Source organism: Aphelocoma coerulescens, assembly GCF_041296385.1.
Source record: "Aphelocoma coerulescens isolate FSJ_1873_10779 chromosome W unlocalized genomic scaffold, UR_Acoe_1.0 ChrW_unloc_scaf_2, whole genome shotgun sequence".
In the NCBI taxonomy this organism is placed as follows: domain Eukaryota; kingdom Metazoa; phylum Chordata; class Aves; order Passeriformes; family Corvidae; genus Aphelocoma; species Aphelocoma coerulescens.
Genome location: NW_027184081.1, coordinates 15,492 through 35,444, shown reverse-complemented (window position 1 = coordinate 35,444; position 19,953 = coordinate 15,492). Strand labels below are relative to the sequence as shown.

Below are 19,953 nucleotides of genomic sequence, written 5' to 3'. Positions count from 1 at the left end.
GATAAGAATTAGGAGAAAGCAAAGCAGGCACAAAACTTAAAAGAATATAAAGAAGTTTATTAACAGACCTAAAAGAAAGGAAAAAAGTCAGACTAAACCTTCAGAACACTTTCCTCCCCCCCACCTTTCTCCTTCTCCCACTGACAATGTAAAAAGACAACCCTTGAGATTTTCAGTCAGTTTACCACCTCTATAATAATCTTTTTCAGTTCACTTAGGGAGAGGAGTCTCTCTTGCTCATGCTATGGAGACATCTCCACAAGGAACAGTTCTCTCATGGCTTCAATGTCACAGCAAGACAGCCACCCAGGATGGTTCTCTGCTCACATGTGAAAGTCCCTTCCCTCGACTTACATCTTTCCCCGCAACTGCTTTCGAGGGTCCAATCTTGAGCTACTGGGGTACCATTTTAAGGATGAGCTGTTCAGAAACAAAGGTTCTCTTCACCTATCTCTGGGAGCATCTTCATCTCCAGGAACAGAGGCCCTCTTCCTCCCCTGGGAGCAAGGGTCTTCATCACTTTCATCTCTCTGTTCAAGCTTATGTTCCGGTTTTGGCCAAATTTAGAAATATTATATCCTCTGAGAGAAGGCACAACCACCCCTTCTCCCCCACGTTCGGGAAAAAATAAATTTTCCTCGAAGGAAAGTGAAGGAGATAAAACTATTTATTTACCAAACACACGGGAAAAGGAAAATAAGGCTAAATAATAAAATGTTTCGCTGTGGAGGAAAAACCTGGGAAAGTGTTAAGAGTCCTCCCTTTGGTCTCCTCGGAGCTGGGGCTTGGGCCAGGGCCAGGCCCTCTATGCCCGATGGAAAGCCCTCACGATGTGCTCTGAGGTTGAAAGCAGTCCAGTAGAAAAGGGAGAAAATCCAGAATTCCAGAGAAGGAAAAGCAAAGTCCAACTCTCGGTCTCTCTCTCCGGAGAACAAGAAACTGAAACAACTGGCCAAAAGCTGACTGGAAAGCAGCAAGCCAGGTGCTTCCTCGCTCCCCTGCCGCAGCTGGGAAAAAAACCCCCTGCTATCTCTGTGTGACCTTGAACAAGCTGCAAACTGCCCTGAAAAAGTTCTGCTCAGTTTTTTCCTTCCCCCTCTTAGGCTCAGTTTAGAGGCATAGAAAGGCACAAAAATTAATTTCTGGGCATAGGCAGCGATATGGGATACACATCATAAGGTCACCCCAAGACACTTATCATCAAATCACAGCTACTTCAACATTTGCTTGTTTCAGCACAGGTACTTTTGCTCACAATTGCAGTTTGAACGCTCCACCCACCCTGCTTTCATGAAATTACAATGGGTACTCTGATATATCATAGTCCATCACCATAGCTTTACAACAGAATTTCAGCTTCTAAGCTTGAAGCATCTCCTCCTTCTCCTCCCTCAGGGTTTCAGCTCTTCCTTCTTCACTGACTTTGGTATCTTTATGGTGTTTTCTTCATGTGCCTTCACTATTCCCTTTCCTTTGACTTGGGAGAGGATTGATGTCTGCAGGCTTCATCTGCTCTGGAGGAATCTTATAGCACTAAAAGGGTTAATCTCACCTGGGCCTTGCAGCTGGAATTCACCTCTCGCTGTTGGTCACATGATCTTTGCCGGGCAGCTGCCTCAGATGAATTTTTGGCCGCACTGGGGGGAAAAAGCCAGCCTGGCTGAGCCGTGCCGCCAGGCCGCCTACATGGAGCAGGGCTGCCGGAGGGCCGGCCCGCACTGAGGGGCTGCGCCGGGAACACCGAGCAGAAGCCGCTGAGATCTTCAGCCAAGCCGCACCACAGCCGGCCCGGCCATGCCACGCTGAGCAAGGCCCGGCCCGGCCCCACTGGGCCACGCGGGCCCCCCAGTTACCTGTCCAAAAGCCGGAAGCAAGAGAGCTTTCCGGGGTTTTTCATTCTTAAATGTGGATCACAGAGGCGTGTCAAGCTTCTTAAGTGGCTTTAAAAAGTTGCCAATATACACACTAGCCAGTTGATTGGTTCGGTCGGGTCATAGAGGAAGCTGTAAGCACCTCTTTGCAAGAGAATCACTTCCATGGCTGAAGCCCTTTTTACTAAAAACCCAAACTATGCTAAACCATGACAGGAAGCAGGGGCTGCAAGCAGCTTCTTCCGTCCCTCGCTCCGCAAGAGCCGCCTGGGTCAGGGCCATCCCGTCTGCCCTCAGCTTGAACGTTGACTGCTCCACAGGGTGGGGAGAGCGACCGGCTCCTCCTGTCTCTAGTTCGGAAACTTGCAGTTCGCTGCACTGAGGTAGGTACTCGGAACCGCCCGTGCCCATTTCTGCCTTCACTTCCGTGTTCGGGAAGCTTGGGGAGAGGCGGCCAGCCCGCCCCTTCCCCTCCCCTGTGCCCGCCTCTGGAAAAGTCAGGGGGCGGCAGCCAGACCGCCCCTTCTCCGCCTCTGGGGCGGTCAGGGGGTGGTGGCATGCCTGCCTCTCTCCCGCCTCCATGCCTGCCCTTCGCCCCTGACGAGACTGGCGGGGGGGAGGCTCCACGCCGCTCCTCTGGCTTGGAGTTGGCTGCTCACTCCCTCCCCCGCCCCTGCTCGGACTGTGGCAGAGGCGGCGGTGGCAGCGGCTTTGGAGGCAGCAGTGCTGCCGGCGGAGCCACCGCCCCTCCACCCCCGCCCCCACCCCCACCTGTGCGGGCTGCCCTGGTGGTTGAATGGGGGGGGAGACCCCCCCATCGCGCAAAGCTGGTGCCACCATATCTAGATCTGTCATCTCGATTTCTCTGTCCATATTCGTATGTGAGCTAGCTTGCTGCAGCTTTTTCCCTCCCCTCCTCTTTCTTAAAGTAATTTCCATATTACATCTCTCTACTACATATGCTTCTTCCCTGTTCAGATACATAGTAAAAAGTTCTGCATATCTTAGTTCATCAAACCTACGTAATGATCTCACTTCTACCATCAGGTCAATAATGATATCATTTTCCAAGCTACCAAAGAGAGGCCAACTTCCTTGACTTAATTTTAAAGTTGGCCAAACTCGTGTGGACAGTCTGATCAATTCTCGGGTGTCCAAAGTAGTTTTTCTCCCTGTCAGCCATTTCCAGTGTTTTATTATCAACTCTAATGGGCTGTTAGGAGGGATTTTCTCATTTTCATCTGAAAAAACACCACCCATGTTTGCTCACAGACAGAAAAACTCTGCCAGAGGAAAGCTTTTACTCCGGAACTCAGCCTGCAATCTGGCCTCAGAATTCCGACTTCCCAGGCAGTTTATCTAGCTTACTACACAAACACTTTAAAACAGCACTAAAAAGCAACTAGTTTTAGCAAACAGTAAATGTGCAGCCACGAAAATCTAGTCTCAACAGCATTCAAACCCACAGCCTCCCGATGTCCCCAGCAACGAACCAACCAACCAACCAGCCAACTTCTCAAGCTTCTGAGCCACTCTGTCGGGGTCCCTCCCCCGCCATGTAGCCCTGGGAGCCCTGAGGGAGGCACGGGGTTTCCCTGCCCCTGGTCAGCCTCGTTCCCCATTGGTTGGTTTGTGTTTCCTGCGCGGGCAAAAGGACCTCGGGTCCTGACAGTAGCAGTTCCTCGGCAGAGCCCAGCCATGCGGCTGGGGAAATAAACATCTCTGAAACATCTATCAAGAATCCATCCATGTATATGTTTCTTTTCCACGGGACTCCTGGTTTGATATAGGCGTGATACAGTAATCCCCACTGTAACATAATGGTGGGAGAATTGTGAGCAGAACGATCCCCGATACCTAAGCGACTGATTTGTGTGAGTAAACCCTGGAAACTTTGGATTCCTCTTCTTGGTTTTGTTTTGCTATTCCATATCTAAACTATGGAGGAACCGTGGGAAGACTCTTGGCTTTCAGAGCCGCATATGGACATTTAAACTTAAACTTAAAATGATTCTTGAACAACGATTTGTAAATTTTAGCTTGATTCAAGCTCAGAAAGAACTGAAACACTTCCTGGCATGGTTGTTTAAGAACTTTTTCTATGTTTCTTGGGATTTAATTCTTACCATGGGCTTTTAGAACACCGTTTGGACACAGTTAATTTTTGAGTCAAAATATATGCCGATGGAAGAATATTTTTGTGAATATTATTTAATTACTGAGACTGTTGAGCAATGTCAGCTGTGTCCTGGTGAAGGGAAGCGTGGCTCAGTGACCGTGCGACCCCAGCCACATGCACCGAGCGCTCTGCGAGCAGCAGCGAGACAGCTCCCGCGCGCGGGCGGAGCCACGCGAGCCTCAGTGTCGGTGGCAGAGCGAGGTGCGGCAGGAGCGGTGTGACCCAGCAGTGCCCGCCCGGCCCCACGCAGCGTGTGGTGGAGCGAGCCCCGTGAGCGCCCGAAGGAGAGGGGCGGCGCGTAGGCGGTGGTTGGCGGCACTGGAGTGGAGCCGTGCCCAGCCGGAACGCGCGCTGGAGCAGGGCATGGGGGGGCTCGGGGGCCCAGCCGAGATGTGGGCACAGCCCCTGGCAGTGGCAACGCAGCTGAGAGCAGAGGAGGCGACGCACAGAGAACGGAGCGGTGCGGCCCGGCCCAGCCCGCCCTGCCCCAAACGCGACCCTGGGAAAAGCGCGCAGGAACCAGCAGCGCCGACAATTCCAACACGGAAGAGACCGAAAGAGAGAGCAAAGACACAGCGAGACAGAAAACAGCAGCCACTCGGAAAAAGGAAAAGACCATAGTAGCTAAGATCTTAGGGATAGTGAAATGGCATAATGTTAAACAAAATTATGGTTTTATAACAAGATGTGATAACCAGCAAGACATATTCGTGCATAGAACTGCTATTAAAAAGAATAACCCTGAAAAATGCATCCCAAGCTTGGGAGATGGAGAGGTGGTGGAATTCAAAATCATACAAGGTAGAAAAGGGTTACAAGCATCGCAGGTCACTGGGCCTGATGGTGTTCCTGTAAAAGGCAGTATATATGCAAAAAATCGTAGTCATGTTAGACAATATCTCCATTGTAAACCCCCCCCTGCAGTCTCCCTTTCCTAATCCCACCTTTCCCTTTTACCCTATGTCTTATTACCCCCAGCGTATTCCCAATCCGTTTTTTCATCCATGGCTTCCTTATACAAAACCCTGCCTTTGCCAATTGTTTCCCCAAAAATCCCTTTCCAATGCCAAGTGGGGGATGAAAAGGGGGAGGGAAGAGATTGAACCCTCTCCTGCCTCAGTTTCCCCACAGGCATGTCCAGAGAGTTCTGTCTCCCTTCTGTCAGCCGTAGGATGTTCCAGAGAATCTGTTTGGACATTTAAAGACTGAGGAGGGTGGCTTGTTTTGTTTTGAAACTGTTCTTGTTATGTTTATCCAGTTGTCTTCATTCTCCTTTTATTAAAATAAAACGGGTGAGATGTTGGGGTCCCTCCCCCGCCATGTAGCCCTGGAAGCCCTGAGGGAGGCACGGGGTTTCCCTGCCCCTGGTCAGCCTCGTTCCCCATTGGTTGGTTTGTGTTTCCTGCGCGGGCAAAAGGACCTCGGGTCCTGACAGTAGCAGTTCCTCGGCAGAGCCCGGCCATGCGGCTGGGGAAATAAACATCTCTGAAACATCTAGCAAGAATCCGTCTGTATATATATTTCTTTTCCACGGGACTCCTGGTTTGATATAGGCGTGTTACAGTATCCTCACTGTAACACCACTCCTGCAGCCTCTTGGCTCTTGTAGACTCCATGGAGGGCGTCCCCTCCTTTCCACAGTTTGCAGGGGAAAGGTTTAAGCTTTCCCCTTTCATGGGCTTCTCTGCCCCCAACCTTTCCACCTCCCTCGGAGATCTCCTTCCCTAGTGCTAGCACAATATCAATAATATTGGTCCCCTTTTAACTCACCTTCCTTTCTGTGCTTCTGCCTTTCTGTGCTGGGTCCTAAAGTCCTGGTCACAGTCCTGCATCGTCGCTCCGGCCCCTCTGTAATTTGCCGGAAGAGAGAGAGGGTGTCATGGGTTAGCTAGCATAGTCCCGGAAGTGATGTTCTTGCAAAGGGGTGCTTACAGCTCCTCTATGACCTGACAGAACCTATCAGCTGGCTAGTTTGAATATGGACAATTTTTTAAGCCACTTAAAATTTTGACTACCTCTGTGGTCCACATTTAAGAATGGACAAACCCCCGGGAGCTCTGTCTTGTTTCCAATGCTGGGACATGTAGCTGCAGGGCCCGTATGGGGCCCAGCGGGCCCCGCCCAGGCCCTGCTCGGGCCAGGCCAGGCCGGGCCACAGCCATCCTGGAGCCGTGCGGCCCTGTTCTACCCGCGCCCCCCCCCCCCCCCCCCCCCCAGCCCTGCTACATGCAGACGGCTTCTCCAGTGCGGCCGAAGAATTCAGCTGAAGCTGCCCTGCTGTCCGGCAGAGGTCATGTGACCAACAGCGATAAGCGAAATTTCAGCTGTAAGGCCTGGGTGAGATTAACCCTTTTAGTGCTGTGAAGAGCTGAAAACCTGAGGGAAGAGAAAGAGGAGATGCTTAAAGCTGAAAGTCTGTTGTGAAGCTATGATATATCAGAGTACCCGTTGTAATTTCATGAAGGCATGGGGGGTGGAGCGTTCAAACTGTACTTGTGAGCAAAAGCACCTGTGCTGGAATAAACAAATGCTGAAGCAGCTGTGATTTGAAGAGAAATTTTAACAGGGAGAGATGGAAGCGATGAGGACTCTTGCTCCAATTGGCAGGAGAAGGCCTCTGTTCCTAGATATACTCCCAGAGATAGTCTTAGAGATGAAGATGCTTTTTTTTTCTCCGAGGAAAGGAGGGCCTCTATTCTCAGAGATGGAAATGCTCCCAGAGAGGGGTGAAGAGAACTTTTGTTTCTGAATGGCTCAACCTTAAAATTGTACCCCAGTAGCTCAAGATTGGACCCTCGAAAGCAGTTGTGGGAAAAGCTGCAAGTCATGGGAAGGGACTCCCACATGATGCGAGCAGAGAACCAACCAGGGCAGCTGTCTCGTGATAATGTCTCCATAGTATGAGCAAGAGAGTCCTCTCCCTAAGTGAACTGAACAAGGTTATTATTGAAGTGGTAAATAGACTGAACATCTCAAGGGTTGTCTTTTTGCATTGTCAGTGGGAGAAGGGAGGAAGGTGGGGGGGAGGAGAAGAAGTGTTCTGAAGGTGTGGTATGATTTTATTTTTTTTTCCTTCTTTTAGGTCTGTTAATAAACTTCTTTATATTCTTTTAAGTTTTGTGCCTGCTTTGCTTTTCTCCTAATTCTTATCTCACAGAAGGTAAATAATAATGAGTATTTTGGACCAAACCGCTTCACTAAATTGGTGTTTCCGCCCGGTTACAAACTGAAACCGCTACAGAGGGACAAAGCAAAATGTGTTCCAACCCAAGACTGCGAGTTTCAAGGTCTTTAGGGTCCCTTCGTGGTCGCCAGCAACTGATGCCTTTTCCTGGTTTTAAAATCAAGAGTCAAACATGGTTAGAAGGGAAAAAGGGATTTTACCTTGGTATTTATTTTAAGGATCCTTAGGTACACTACGACCAGGTCGAATGCACCGAAATGCACACCGCAATGCACACCCCCAAAAGATCTGGTATAACAGATCTTACTAATTAGCATATCTATCAAAAATTCCCCAGTGAGAGGCTTCAATGAGCCCCCCTCCCCAAGGAACCTTTTCCTGGATGGTCCTATCTTAGTTTACAGAATGTGTTCTGGAGAGGACCTTGGGGTCTGGGTCACACTATCCTCTACCTACGAAGCTTCTAAAATGTTTAGTCTTCTAGCTGAACAAACAAGTCCAAGAATGTAGGCAAAAAGTGACACTGAACCGTGCCATAAATCAAATCTCTCCTGATGGGAGAGGGAGTTTTAAAAGTCCTTGCAAGGAGTTCAAGAAACAAACAGAGACTTTCCTGGAGTTTCACTGCTGCCAGATAGTTATTTATTAAGTCTTATCAGAGAAACAGTCACTAGCATGACCCAGGCATAACATAGAACAGCGAAAGAAGGAGAGAAGTGTGTGTTTATCAGCGAAAGAAGGAGAGAAGTGTGTGTTTATCAAGATTTACACAGCCTTTTAAAGATAATTTAACCAATGGTTACTAGAAGCGTATATTATTTTCACTTTCCTACCAATTATTCAGTAACACGGCCAGGAACTGCGGAATTCTTTGTCCAATCATCCCAAATTACTTTTACTGCAGAATATGGAGTAGTAGAAGAAGAAGAAGAAGAAGGTTTGGAGAACAACAACAATCCTCCATTTTGATATTTTTTACTCTTATCTATTTATTACAAAGAGAAGTCCAAAACCTCTAAATTTTTCACCCTGTGACAATCTTACATAGTAGTCTATCACCTAATTCACAGCACTGTGTTTTCTAGTTCTTGTCTGATCGTAGGCAGTTTTTTCCAAGGTTGGAGGTTAAAACAATGTTGTTCAGGGGGGTAAAAACCCTTCAAAACAGGCAGAGAAATATTCTCGGCACTCTGGGTTCCTACAAAAAAGCCCTAAGAATACAGAAGTTATAAAAAAGTATAACAGGGGTATAAAAGATGTCTTGGGGTGACTTTATGATGTATATCCCATATCACTGTTCTATGCTCAGAAATTAATTTTGTGCCTTTCTATGCCTTTAAACTGAGCCTGAGAGGGGGGAGGAAAAACTGAGCAAAACTTCAAAGCAGTTTGCAGCTTGTTCAAGGTCACACAGAGATAGAGACAGCTCTCTGCGTTCAACTGCGACAGGAGAGCGAGAGTGAAGGGAAACACCCAGCTTGCTTGCTTTCCAGCCAGTTTTCGGCTTTCTTTTTCTCCAGAGAGAGAGACAGAGTTGAACTTTTGTTTTCCTGGGACTTCATTTTTTCCCTATTTTTTTTCTCTGCTGTACTGTTTCGACATCAGAATACATCTTGAGGAATTTCCACTGAGGCCTTGGCCCTGGAGGTGGGCCCACCACCCCATCCCAGCTCCAAGGAGGGGAGAGAGAGAGACTACGGGAGGACTCTGAAATTTTCCCAGGTTTTCTCTCTACAGCGAGAGGTTTCGTTATTCAGCATTAGTATTTTTTTTCCTGTGTATTTGTTAAATAAATAGTTTTTATCTCTTTCACTTTCCTTTGAGGAAAAAGGTTTTTTTCCCAAACCTGGTGGGGAGAGGGGTGGTTTGTAACCTGCCTTCTCTCAGAGGATATATTTCTAAATTTGGCCAAACCGACACAAAAGAAAAGGCAAAAAATCTTCATGGCATCACTGCAACAGTAGTATTAGTGATTATTTTCTCCAGCTGCTTATGCTGTACTCGATTACGATTTCTATAAACTCACCATGCTTCTTCTTGCAGTTTTTTTATACTCCTTTGGTCTTCTGTTTTTAATTTTTGTAGTTTCTGTCTAGTATCATTAGAGGATTGGCCCAGCAAAAGGGAAATGAGTTGGTTTTTGCCATAATCATCTGATGGGTCTAGAGTACTATATTTGCACATTTCCTGCAATCGGTCCAAAAAATTCACTTGGGGTTTCAAGAGGCCCTTGTTTTACTTCATATAGTGCATTCCAATTTACAGCCTTAGGGATATCATTTTCCAGCCCAAAATGAACCCATTCCTGATACCTCTGCAGGAGTTGATAGTGACTAGAATTATTATAGTCCCAAGGAAGTTTTGTGAGAGGACATGCCTCTTCTATATTTTCTCTTGCCCGTAGCCTAGGTTTTCCACAATTTCATGCAGTTTTAAATACTAGCTCTTTCTCTGTGTCTGTTAGAGCGTCTAGCATTAGATCTATATCCTCCCAGTCTGAGTCCAGGGGTTTAACAAATGCCCTGAATCTTTTGGTTATTCCTGATGGATTATCCCAGTATTGTCTAGCTACAGATTTCCATGTTTCTAAATTAGCTAATGAGAGGTGTACCTTGATTTTCATGGGACCTATAGGTCCTGCTGCCTCCTGTAATGGTGCCTGAATGACCATCTCCCAAAAAGTTGCTGATTTGCCTCCCACCTATTGCGAACAGGTCCGAAGGGGGGGAATGCTGAAGGGTGATGATACCACAACTTCCTTTCTGCTTTTGGTTCTATAGTGCGAGTTCTTCCTCTTTCAAGTTCCGGAGAAGAAGGGGGATTCAAAGGCACAGTTTCCTGCACAGTATTTACTGGGGATTTCCAATGCCTTCCCTGTCCTCCCTCTTCTTATGACTCAAAAGGAGCAACTAAATTCTCCATCTTTTTCTTATTCTCTTTATATTTTAGATATTTTTGTCCTATGGAACATGCAGAACAACACCTTCTAAGTTCTCCCTTTCTTTCAATTTTGAGATCTTTCTTATTACAGCTGGTGATGGGGGTCAGCAGCTTTGACCCAGGAAGAGGTGACGGGTCTGGGGAGATGGTCCTGAAAGGAATCGCCTTCCCGAGGTCCGGTGTCTTCCCTCAGCTGCTGGCAGGAGGGCCCATGCAGAAGCTGTCTGCTCTTTAGTGATTATCAGCTCGTGATTCCAGCTCAGCTCTGCAGGGCAGCCTCCAGGCCAAGCCAGACCAGAGAGAGAGACGAGAAGGCTCGTTGTGGCTGGTTCCACACAGGAAGTAGCTTTATTATGGGTCCCCTCTGGCGAAGGGGGGAGCCAGGGACGAGAACCCTCTCTGGGAGGGGCCCCAGGGAGCTTGTTTTTATAGGGATACAGGGGATCAGTAAGGGACCAATGGATTACAGAGGATCTGGGATGGGAACAGACCAATGGGTTACAGAAAGATCTGCATAGTGTCTCCCAAAGGACTGTGGGCCTGCCTTTCCTCGCCGTGACCAAAGTGGTTGCCTTTCCAGGGAGTCCTGCTGGGAGATTGCTGGGCATACCCCACAACTCCCCCTTCTGTATTTATTAAAAAGGCATTCCCAGCAGCCTTTCTGCAGCAAAGTAGGAGGCAAGAGAACATAAGTAACACAGTAATAATTACAATGAATACCCACAAAGCTCCCTTAATCAAAGATGCAATCCATCCTGTTATTCCCCATCGTTCAAAAAGGTCATTATCTACTTTTAGGTCATCGAGGCAGCGGTGAGGACAGCATCAATGTAGATACATTTCATCTTTGGGCAGGGATGGGGCTTCTGAGAGGGAATAGAAGCGAGATCTGTTAGCTTTGTGGTGGGAGGGGAGGTTTTGGGGTTTAGGGAGGTTGGACAAGGGTTGAGGGAAGGGGATATTTTGGGGTAAAAAAGGGGTGATAACATATAAACTAAGGATCAGTTTTTCAGGCTGTGTCTGGCCTACGGCTTGACTTTTTGCTGTATCTTCTTGTTCAGCTTTCTGTTTCGTCTGCTGCCGTGTGGTGGGACGATCTTTTTCTTGGTTGGTGGGCATCCGGCGACATTTTCGTCTCCATGCAGAGCTGGTCTGGTTTTGGGGAGGTCCTGTATTTGACTCAGGAGAGTTCTTGGTGTTTGTGGTAGCAGTGTTTGTAGGGCCTAAGTATGGTTTTATACTTTTTCCTGGGAACCACTTCGGGCCAGATGGTAGCTGGACACAGGTGTAGCCTCTCCCCCAGGTAATCAATTGGAAAGGCCCAGAGACCTGGTATGATTCAGGGTCCGTTATCAGCACTGGTGGCTTCTCCGTGAGCTTAGCATGGGTTGAGTTTGAGAAGTGGCGGAGTACTGGGGGGTCAGGCACTGATGAGGTACCATTTAGGAAGTTAATGACATAGAGACCCTTACAGAGTCTTTCAACAGGAGACAAGATTTCTGTTTCTCTCCGTTGCTGGTTGAGGACTCTTTTGAGGGTTTGGTGGGTCCTTTCTACTATGGATTGTCCTGTGGGATTGCTAGGTATGCCTGTCTTGTGTTTTATTCCCCATTGGTTGAAGAAATCTTTTAACTTACGGGAGGTGTAGGCAGGCCCATTATCTGTTTTGTTTTCTTCAGGGACTCCCAGGGTGGCAAAGGCAAGGAGAAAATGCTTGATGACGTGGACGGCATTTTCTCCTGCATGGGCTGACGCAAACACTGCCCCAGAAAATGTGTCAACTGATACGTGCACATATTTGGATCTCCCAAAGGATGGGAAGTGGGTTACATCAGTTTGCCACAATTGGCAGCTGTTCAGACTGCAGGGGTTGACTCCGGTACCCATAGGTGGTATTTGGTAGTTCTGGCAGTTCAGGCATTTTGCGATGATAGCTTTTGCTTGATCTTTTGAAAGCTTGAACATTCTGACAAGGGCAGGAATGTTTTGGTGAAAAAATGCATGTGACAACTTCGCCTGGGCAAAGATGTCAGGGATGTTTGCAGTCTCTGCTGGCATGGCCAGTGCATCTGCTCTCCTGTTCCCTTCGGCAATGGGACCAGGGAGGTCAGTGTGTGACCTCACATGCATAATGTAGTAAGGCTGTTTTCTGTGGGAGATTAAATGAATTAATGTGGAAACCAATTGGTATAATTTTTGATTTGAGACCTCTTTGAGAAAAGCATGTTCGGCCCTCATAGCTATGCCAGCGACATAAGCTGAATCTGGGACCAAATTAAAAGGTTCGCCTTTAAACTTCTCAAAGGCTCTGACAACAGCTGCTAACTCAGCAATCTGTGGAGATCCCTCTACTATTTGGATATCAGATTCCCATTTTTGGGTATTGGGATGCCTCCAGGTCATGACAGACCGATGGGACAAGCCACATCCATCGGTAAAGATGGTCAGAGCTTTAAGAGGTTTTCTACTTTGGATTAATTTTGGAATCAATTTAAAAGCTGCATCATGGTAGAAAAGTCTATGTTTTGGCATGTGAATGGAAATTTGGCCTGTGTAGCTATCTAGGGCGAACTGGAGGCTCTCATTGGTCTGGAGCAACTGCTTCAGATCTCCAGTGGTCAATGGCAAGTATATGCATGTGAACTCACACCCTGCAAGAGAGCGGAGACGAGTTCTGGCTTTTTTTATTAAATGTGCCATTACTTCTTGGAAGGTGGTTAATGTCTTTGTAGGTTGATGGCTTGTGAAGACCCATTCAAGTATCAGCAAAGGGTCTCTGAGTTGAGGGTCCCATTGGAAGATCAGTCCATGTAAACAGGGAGCCTTACCCAAAACTGCAAATTGGAGAGGCAGGTTGGGTTCAACGCGATGGGCTTGGCGTGAAGACAGGGCTTCCTGGACTTTGGTGATGGTATCTCAGGCTTCAGGTGTGAGGGCGCATGGAGAGTCCAAGTCTCCACTGCCACAGAGGAGGTTGAAGAGGGGAGTGAGGTCGTCTGTTGTGACTCCCAGTAGGGGGCGTATCCAATTTATGGATCCGCATAGGCTGTGTAAGTCTCTTAGGGTTTTGGGGTCCTCTTTGATGGCTAGTTGCTGGGGTACAAGGGTTCTCTCACGGATCTGGAGGCCAAGGTAAGTCCATGGGCTGGAGTGCTTCACTTTGTCCTCCCGAATCTTGAACCCTGCTTCTTCTATGGCTTCAATTGTCTTTTTAAGAGTTCTGTCCAAGTAAGTTTTTTCTGATGCACAGATTAGTATGTCATCCATATAGTGGTAAATGATTGCTTCTGGGAACAGGCTCCTGATGGGGGACAGAATGTGGGCGACGTACCACTGGCAGATGGTCGGGCTGTTCTTCATGCCTTGTGGGAGGACGAGCCAATGGTATCTTCTGAGTGGGGCTTGTTCATTAAGAGAGGGGATGGAGAAGGTGAACCGTGGTGCGTCCTGGGGATGGAGCGGGATGTTAAAGAAACAGTCTTTAATGTCTATGATGGCTAGCATCCAGTCTCGAGGCAGCATCGATGGTGATGGCAGGCCGGGTTGGAGGGGGCCCATGTCTTCAATGACCTCATTGATCTTTCGTAGGTCATGGAGTAGTCTCCATTTGTCTTTGCCGGGCTTTTTCAGTACAAAGGCAGGGGAATTCCAAGGGCTGGTGGTTTCGGTGATATGACCTTTGGCGAGTTGCTCTTCCACCAGGGCTTCCAGAGCGCTGAGTTTTTCTTTTTCAAGGGGCCACTGCCTTGTCCACTTTGGGTTGTCGGTCTTCCAGGTGAGCGGGGGAGTAGATGGTAGCGCCCGTTCCTCGGTGGCCCCAGTCAGAAATCCTGGCTGGGAATGGTAAGAGTGGCACCCCACTGAGATAGAAGGTGTCTGCCCCATAGGGTGATGGGGGCTCTTACCACGAATGGTCGGGTGGTCGCTATCTTGCCCTCAGGTCCTTCAATGACAACATTTCATTTGCTTCTCATGGATACTGCAACTCCACCAATCCCGGAGATCATACCTGCCACTGGCTCCAGTTCCCAATTCCCTGGCCACTCGGAGTGGGCGATGAGGGTCACATCTGCTCCGGTGTCCAGCATCCCTGGGCAGTAGAGCCTCTCTCCTTTACAGAACAAGCTGCACTCAATGGTCGGTTTGTTTGAGCCCACAATCTCTGTCCACATTGCTGTTGGATTGAGAGGAATCTGTTCTGGGCGGTTCTGTGGAAGTAGAAAAGCTTGAGCAATCGGTGTTCCCTGTGGGAGAAAGAAAGGTGTGTCCGTGCAGCAAAGCTGGACAAGAATCTCTTGTCCAGGGTGCACTGTTTGTATCTCTGGTAATACAAAGATTTGTTCTGGACCATGGATGGTATCGCTTAGGATAAGAATTTCCAATGGGCTGTTCTGTGGTCCATACCTTCCTGTGGGAATATGATAAAAACCCTTGTCAACAAAGTTAAATGGCAGTGATGTTATCAGCCGGCGCCTGGTTCCCATCGGTAGCGCTCCGTGTGTTGGGTCCTTCTCATGTGTTCTGGCATTGCCTGGGATGATGGTGCCGGGTGAGGTCCAGTTGTCTGCTCTCAGTGGTCCGATGTGGAGTTCACAGCTGGGGCAGGGTAGTATGGCCTTTGATTTGTTGTCTAGGCACGGGGCCTCGACACCGCGCTCCGATAGAAGTTTTTTGGACGCTGCTGGTGCTGTTGCTGTCTCTGGTGCCTTTGGTAGGCGGCACGATGGTTCTGGGTGGGTGACCTTTGTGGGCAGTCCTTTATAAAGTGTCCAAGTTCGCCACAATAGAAACAGCGGGCATTCTCCTTAGAGACTGCTGCAGCAAATGCACCAGAAACTCCCTCTGTGATGCCCTTTACAACTGCTTGGGTCATTGTGTTCTCTGTGGATGTGTGTCTAGTACAGCTCTCTATCATTTGTTCTATTGTGGGTTCTGTGTCCATGGGTAGGGCCCTCAAGATATTCTTACATTGTTCGTTAGCATTTACCATGGCAAGTTAACCCAACAGTTCTTTTCGTCCCTCCGGGCTCTCTATTTGTTTCTCTAAGCTAGCTTTTAAATGATCAACAAACTGAATGAAGCTTTCATTTGCTGTTTGATGTTAGAGAAATATTGTGTAGGAACAGAATCATCAGGAGTAAGGAGCAGCGATGTTTTAGCTGCAATAGCTATGTCTTGTAATGCTACTTCAGGTAAGGTTGTAGCTTGATCTAGGGGTTTTGGGAGGTCACCTTCTCCAGCCAGTTGTTCTATTTTCCAATCTGTCTGATTTGCATCTTTAGCATAAGTATCAGACAATGTTTTTAAATCTCTCTTCCAATGCCTTTCCCATAACATATATTCAGCAGGGGAAAGGATGCAATTAATAATGTTTTTAATATCATGTGGTACTAATGTATAGGCAGAGAAAGTGGCTTCCAATAAGTTTCTAAAGAAATGTGACCCTCTCCCATGTTCTTTTGCTGCCTTGCAAAGCTCTTTGACTTCTTTGTATGGAATAGGTTCCCATGTTTTTGTAGTTGGACCACCCCTCCTCCCTTTCCCTATAATGACTGAAAAGGCTGAAATTTTCTGAGCCAACTCCCGATCCCCCTCCCGGTTCGCTTCCCTGCATGTCTGTGCCCATCGGTCCTCTGATTCAGAGTCAGAGCTGCTGCTACTGTCATCTGAACAGGAGGGATAAGCTGTGGCAGGGCAGGGCTGGGATACAGGGGGTGTAGTGTGGCGTTTTTGAAATGCCTACTTTCCTTTATCCAGGGCGGGAATGGCAGGGGGTCGGGGATGGTTTGAGGGATGGGAATGGTGTCTGTTGTGGCAGCATGGGGGTGGAGAGGTTATACAGCAGCAGGTCATTTGGGGGAAGGTCGGGTTGCAGGTAGTGCCGGTTTCGCAATTCCCTGTGGAGTCGGGATGGGCTGTAAGGGGGGGGGGGGGAGCAGTAGGCTCTAGCGCAGCAGCGGGGGGGAAGGGGATTGCACAAGAACCCGTGGTAGGGGGAGGGGGGGTGCAGGGAGAGGGGAAGCATCAGCAGGGATTGTGCAAGATGCATCTTGGGGGGGTGGGAGTGGGTGTTCCGGCGCCTGCCAGGGTGTCAGGGCCATTTGCGGTGGGGGAAGGGGGGAGGGAGATTCCATTCTATGGGCGATAGCCTGAGGCGGTGCCGCGGATAGCTGGGTCCCGCCAGCGGCGAGAGGGGCAGATGCTGGCGGGGGTCGTGATGCTTGTTCCGTGCCCCACAGTGCGTGCGCGGGGCTCTGCGGGACCGGTCCCGTGTTGTACAATGCCTGCTGCGTGGGTGCAGGGAGGGGCAGCGGCGGCGGGGTGACTTGCTGGGATGGGGCCCCTGCGCTGGGGTGGGGGGGGGGGGGCAGGGCCGCGTGTGGCAGGGATGCGGCAGGAGGTTGGGACGCGGGGGGGTGGGACGCGGTGGGGTGGGGGGGTTCCGAGGCACCGCGGGCCGGTGCGAGAGGGGGTGTGGTGGTGTCGTGCGGGGAGGGTTGCGGGATACCAGGGGCACAGGGAGATTGGGCTGGGGGGGGCTCAGAGGCATCCATCCCGGGGAGGGGGGATGGGTCTGGGATGGGTGCCGCGTGCGCTGCCTGGGGAGTGGCAGTGGAACCGAGGGGGGGAGCGGGGGGGGGCCGGGCACGGGAGGACCGCCGGGAACAGGGGGTTGGGGAAGGGAAGTGAGGTGGCCAGCGCCCCAGCCGGGCCAGGGTCGGGGCGGCTGGCAGAGTCCGCGCTCTGGCTGGCCGTTGCTGGAGGTGGAGGGGGGGGGTGGGAGGGGGGAAGGGCAGAGAAGGGGTTTGGCTGAGGGAGGGTTTTTGCACGACACATTTTAACCAGTAAATGTAATAAAGGAATGAATTTGGAAACAGAGAGGTTTCCCGAGGCTTGAGAGGAATACAGTTTGTTCCCCACTCTGTCCCAGAACGGATCAGAAAGAACAGAATCTGTGGTAGCATCAGGGAAATTTAGAGATATCCAATTACTGAAAGTTTTAAGATTTTTCTTAGAAAGAATACCTTTACAGAATTTAAAGTCAGATTTTAAGAGAAGGGTCAGAAGAAAGGGGTATAGGTCTCTCTCGGATTGGGAAAGGCTGGGTTTAGCTTGCCTATGTCCCATCTTAGTTCCTCCCTCAGCAGAAAAAAGAGAAAAAAACTCCCCAAAATTACTTAAAATTGCACACAAGAGGAGGAGAGCCCCAAATTTAAACTTACTAATCCCGTTTTCTGGTGGGGCTGGCTCCTGGAAGGTCTGCTGGGGGGATGGTCTGGCAGTTCGATCCTCAGGGACTTCAGTCCTAGGTGGGAGGTGAGGGTCTCGAACTGTCCCCGTCCAAAAGGCCTGCTAAAACGTAGGCCTATCTTCAGAGGAGCAGCACACGGATGGCTGGTTCTGTCTTGGCGCTCAAGACACAGCTCAGGCCAGGTCCGGGGGTCCAGGGTCCAAGGCTGTTCAGGGGCCAGTTATTACAGCTGGTGATGGGGGTCAGCGGCTCTGACCCAGGAAGAGATGACCGGTCCGGGGAGATGGTCCTGAAAGGAATTGCCTTCCCGAGGTCCGGTGTCTTCCTCTCAGCCGCTGGCAGAGGGGCCCTTGCAGAAGCTGTGTCATAGGTTAGCAAGCATAGTCCCGGAAGGGATATCCTTGCTAAGGGGTGCTTACAGCTTCCTCTGGGACCTAATAGAACCTATCAGCTGGCCAGTTTGAATATGGACAATTCTTTAAGCCACTTAAAGTTGTGACCGCCTCTGTGATAAACACTTAAGAATAGACAAACTCCCCCCCCCCAAGCTCTCTCTCGTATCCGGCGCTGGGACAGGTGGCTGCAGGCCCCGTGCGGGAGCCAGCAGGCCTGGCCAGGCCCTGCTTGGGCCAGGCCGGGCCGGGCCACAGCCAGCCTGGAGCCTTGGGCCTGTTCCAGCCATGGAACCCCCCCCCACTGCCTTGCCGTGGGCAGCCGGAGAGGCTCGGAACCCCCCCCCTCTCCACTACGGCCGAGATTCAGCAAAGCGGCACCTCTCTCCGGCAGAGGTCAGGTGACCAGCAGCGATAAGCCACATTCCAGCTGCAAGGCCGAGGTGAGATTAACCCTTTTATTGCTGTGAAGAGCTGAAAACCTGAGGGAAGAGAGAGAGGAGATGCTTAAAGCTGAAAGTCTGTTGTGAAGCTATGATATATCAGAGTATCCCGTTGTAATTTCATGAAGATATGGGGGGTGGAGTGTTCAAGTCATAAGCAATAGGCAGATGCTGCCGCAGCTGTAATTTCATGAGAAGTTTGGACAGAGAGAGATGAACCAGATGAACCAGATGAGGACTTTTGCTCCAAAGAGGAAAGGAGAAAAACCTCAATTCCTAGAGATGCCTCCAGAGATAGTCTTAAAGATGAAGATGACCCTTTGCTCCCAGGGAAGGAGAAGGGCCTCTGTTTTTTTTGTTTCTGAACAGCTCAGCCTTAAAATTGTACCCCAATAAACTTCAAGAGTGGACCCTCGAAAGCAGTTGCGGGAAAAGCTGCAAGTCGGGGGAAGGGACTCACATCGCGAGCAGAGAGACTCCTCTTCCTGAATGGACTGAACAATATTTGGAAGTGGGTGGCTGTCTCGGTGTGATACTGTTTTCATAGCATGAGCAAAAAGAGACTTCTCTTTCTAAATGGACTGAACAAGGTTATTATGGAAGTGGTAAACAGACTGAACATCTTAAGGGTTGTCCTTACATTGTCAGTGGGAGAAGGGAGGAAGGTGGGGGGAGGAGGAGAGTTCTAAAGGTGGTATAATTTTTTTTCTTTTCTTCTTTTAGGTCTGTTAATAAACTTCTTTATATTCATTCAAGTTGGTGCCTGCTTTGCATTTCTCCTAATTCTTATCTCACAGAAGATAAACAGTAATGAGTATTTTAGCCCAAACCACTACACTAAATTGGTGTTTCCGCCTGGTTACAAACCCAACCCGGGACAAGCTGTCAGCTCTTTAGTGATTATCAGCTCATGATTCCAGCTCAGCTCTGCAGGGCAGCCTCCAGGCCAAGCCAGACCAGAGAGAGAGACGAGAAGGCTCGTTGTGGCTGGTTCCACACAGGAAGTAGCTTTATTATGGGTCCCCTCTGGCGAAGAGGGGAGCCAGGGACGAGAACCCTCTCTGGGAGGGGCCCCAGGGAGCTTGTTTTTATAGGGATACAGGGGATCAGTAAGGGACCAATGGATTACAGAGGATCTGGGATGGGAACAGATCAATGGGTTACAGAAAGATCTGCATAGTGTCTCCCAAAGGATTGTGGGCCTGCCTTTCCTCGCCATGGCCAAAGTGGTTGCCTTTCCAGGGAGTCCTGCTGGGAGATTGCTCAATCTCCTTATCTCAGCAGACGTCCCTCCAGGGCAGTGGCTGGGCATACCCCACACTTTCTCCAAAGCCAACACAAAAAGATTCCTTGGGGTCAAATTAAAACTACATTCCGGCTGCAATTCAGGGTGATCCTTCAGATAAAAAAACATATTCAAGTACACCACCTCATTTCATCTTCCTTCTCTTTGCAAAACCAATATTAACTGCAATAACCTATTATGACTCAAGGTTCTGTTTATTGGCCACTTCTCTCCATCCTTTAATTTATAAAGGGGCCACAATTGATTGCAATATTTAATTAGGTTTTTCTTATTCTCTCTTTTCCCTGGTGCCCTTCTTATCTTTTCCCATTGTTTCAATATGCATCTCAGGGTGCTCGGGCCTATTGCCTTATTGGCCAATGTCCCCATTCTCTATTTTCTCTTAT

The 19,953-nt window shown here is 49.3% G+C and overlaps 1 long non-coding RNA gene across 1 annotated transcript; it reads right to left on the bottom strand.

Moving 5' to 3' along the window:
• Window positions 1–2,643: 2,643 nt before the first annotated feature.
• LOC138102828 (uncharacterized) lies at window positions 2,644–18,993 on the bottom strand. The gene is made up of 3 exons (XR_011147567.1): window positions 17,398–18,993; window positions 5,821–5,898; window positions 2,644–4,899 (listed from the first exon to the last, which is right to left on the bottom strand). It is a non-coding gene; the product is annotated as an uncharacterized lncRNA (long non-coding RNA).
• Window positions 18,994–19,953: the final 960 nt, after the last annotated feature.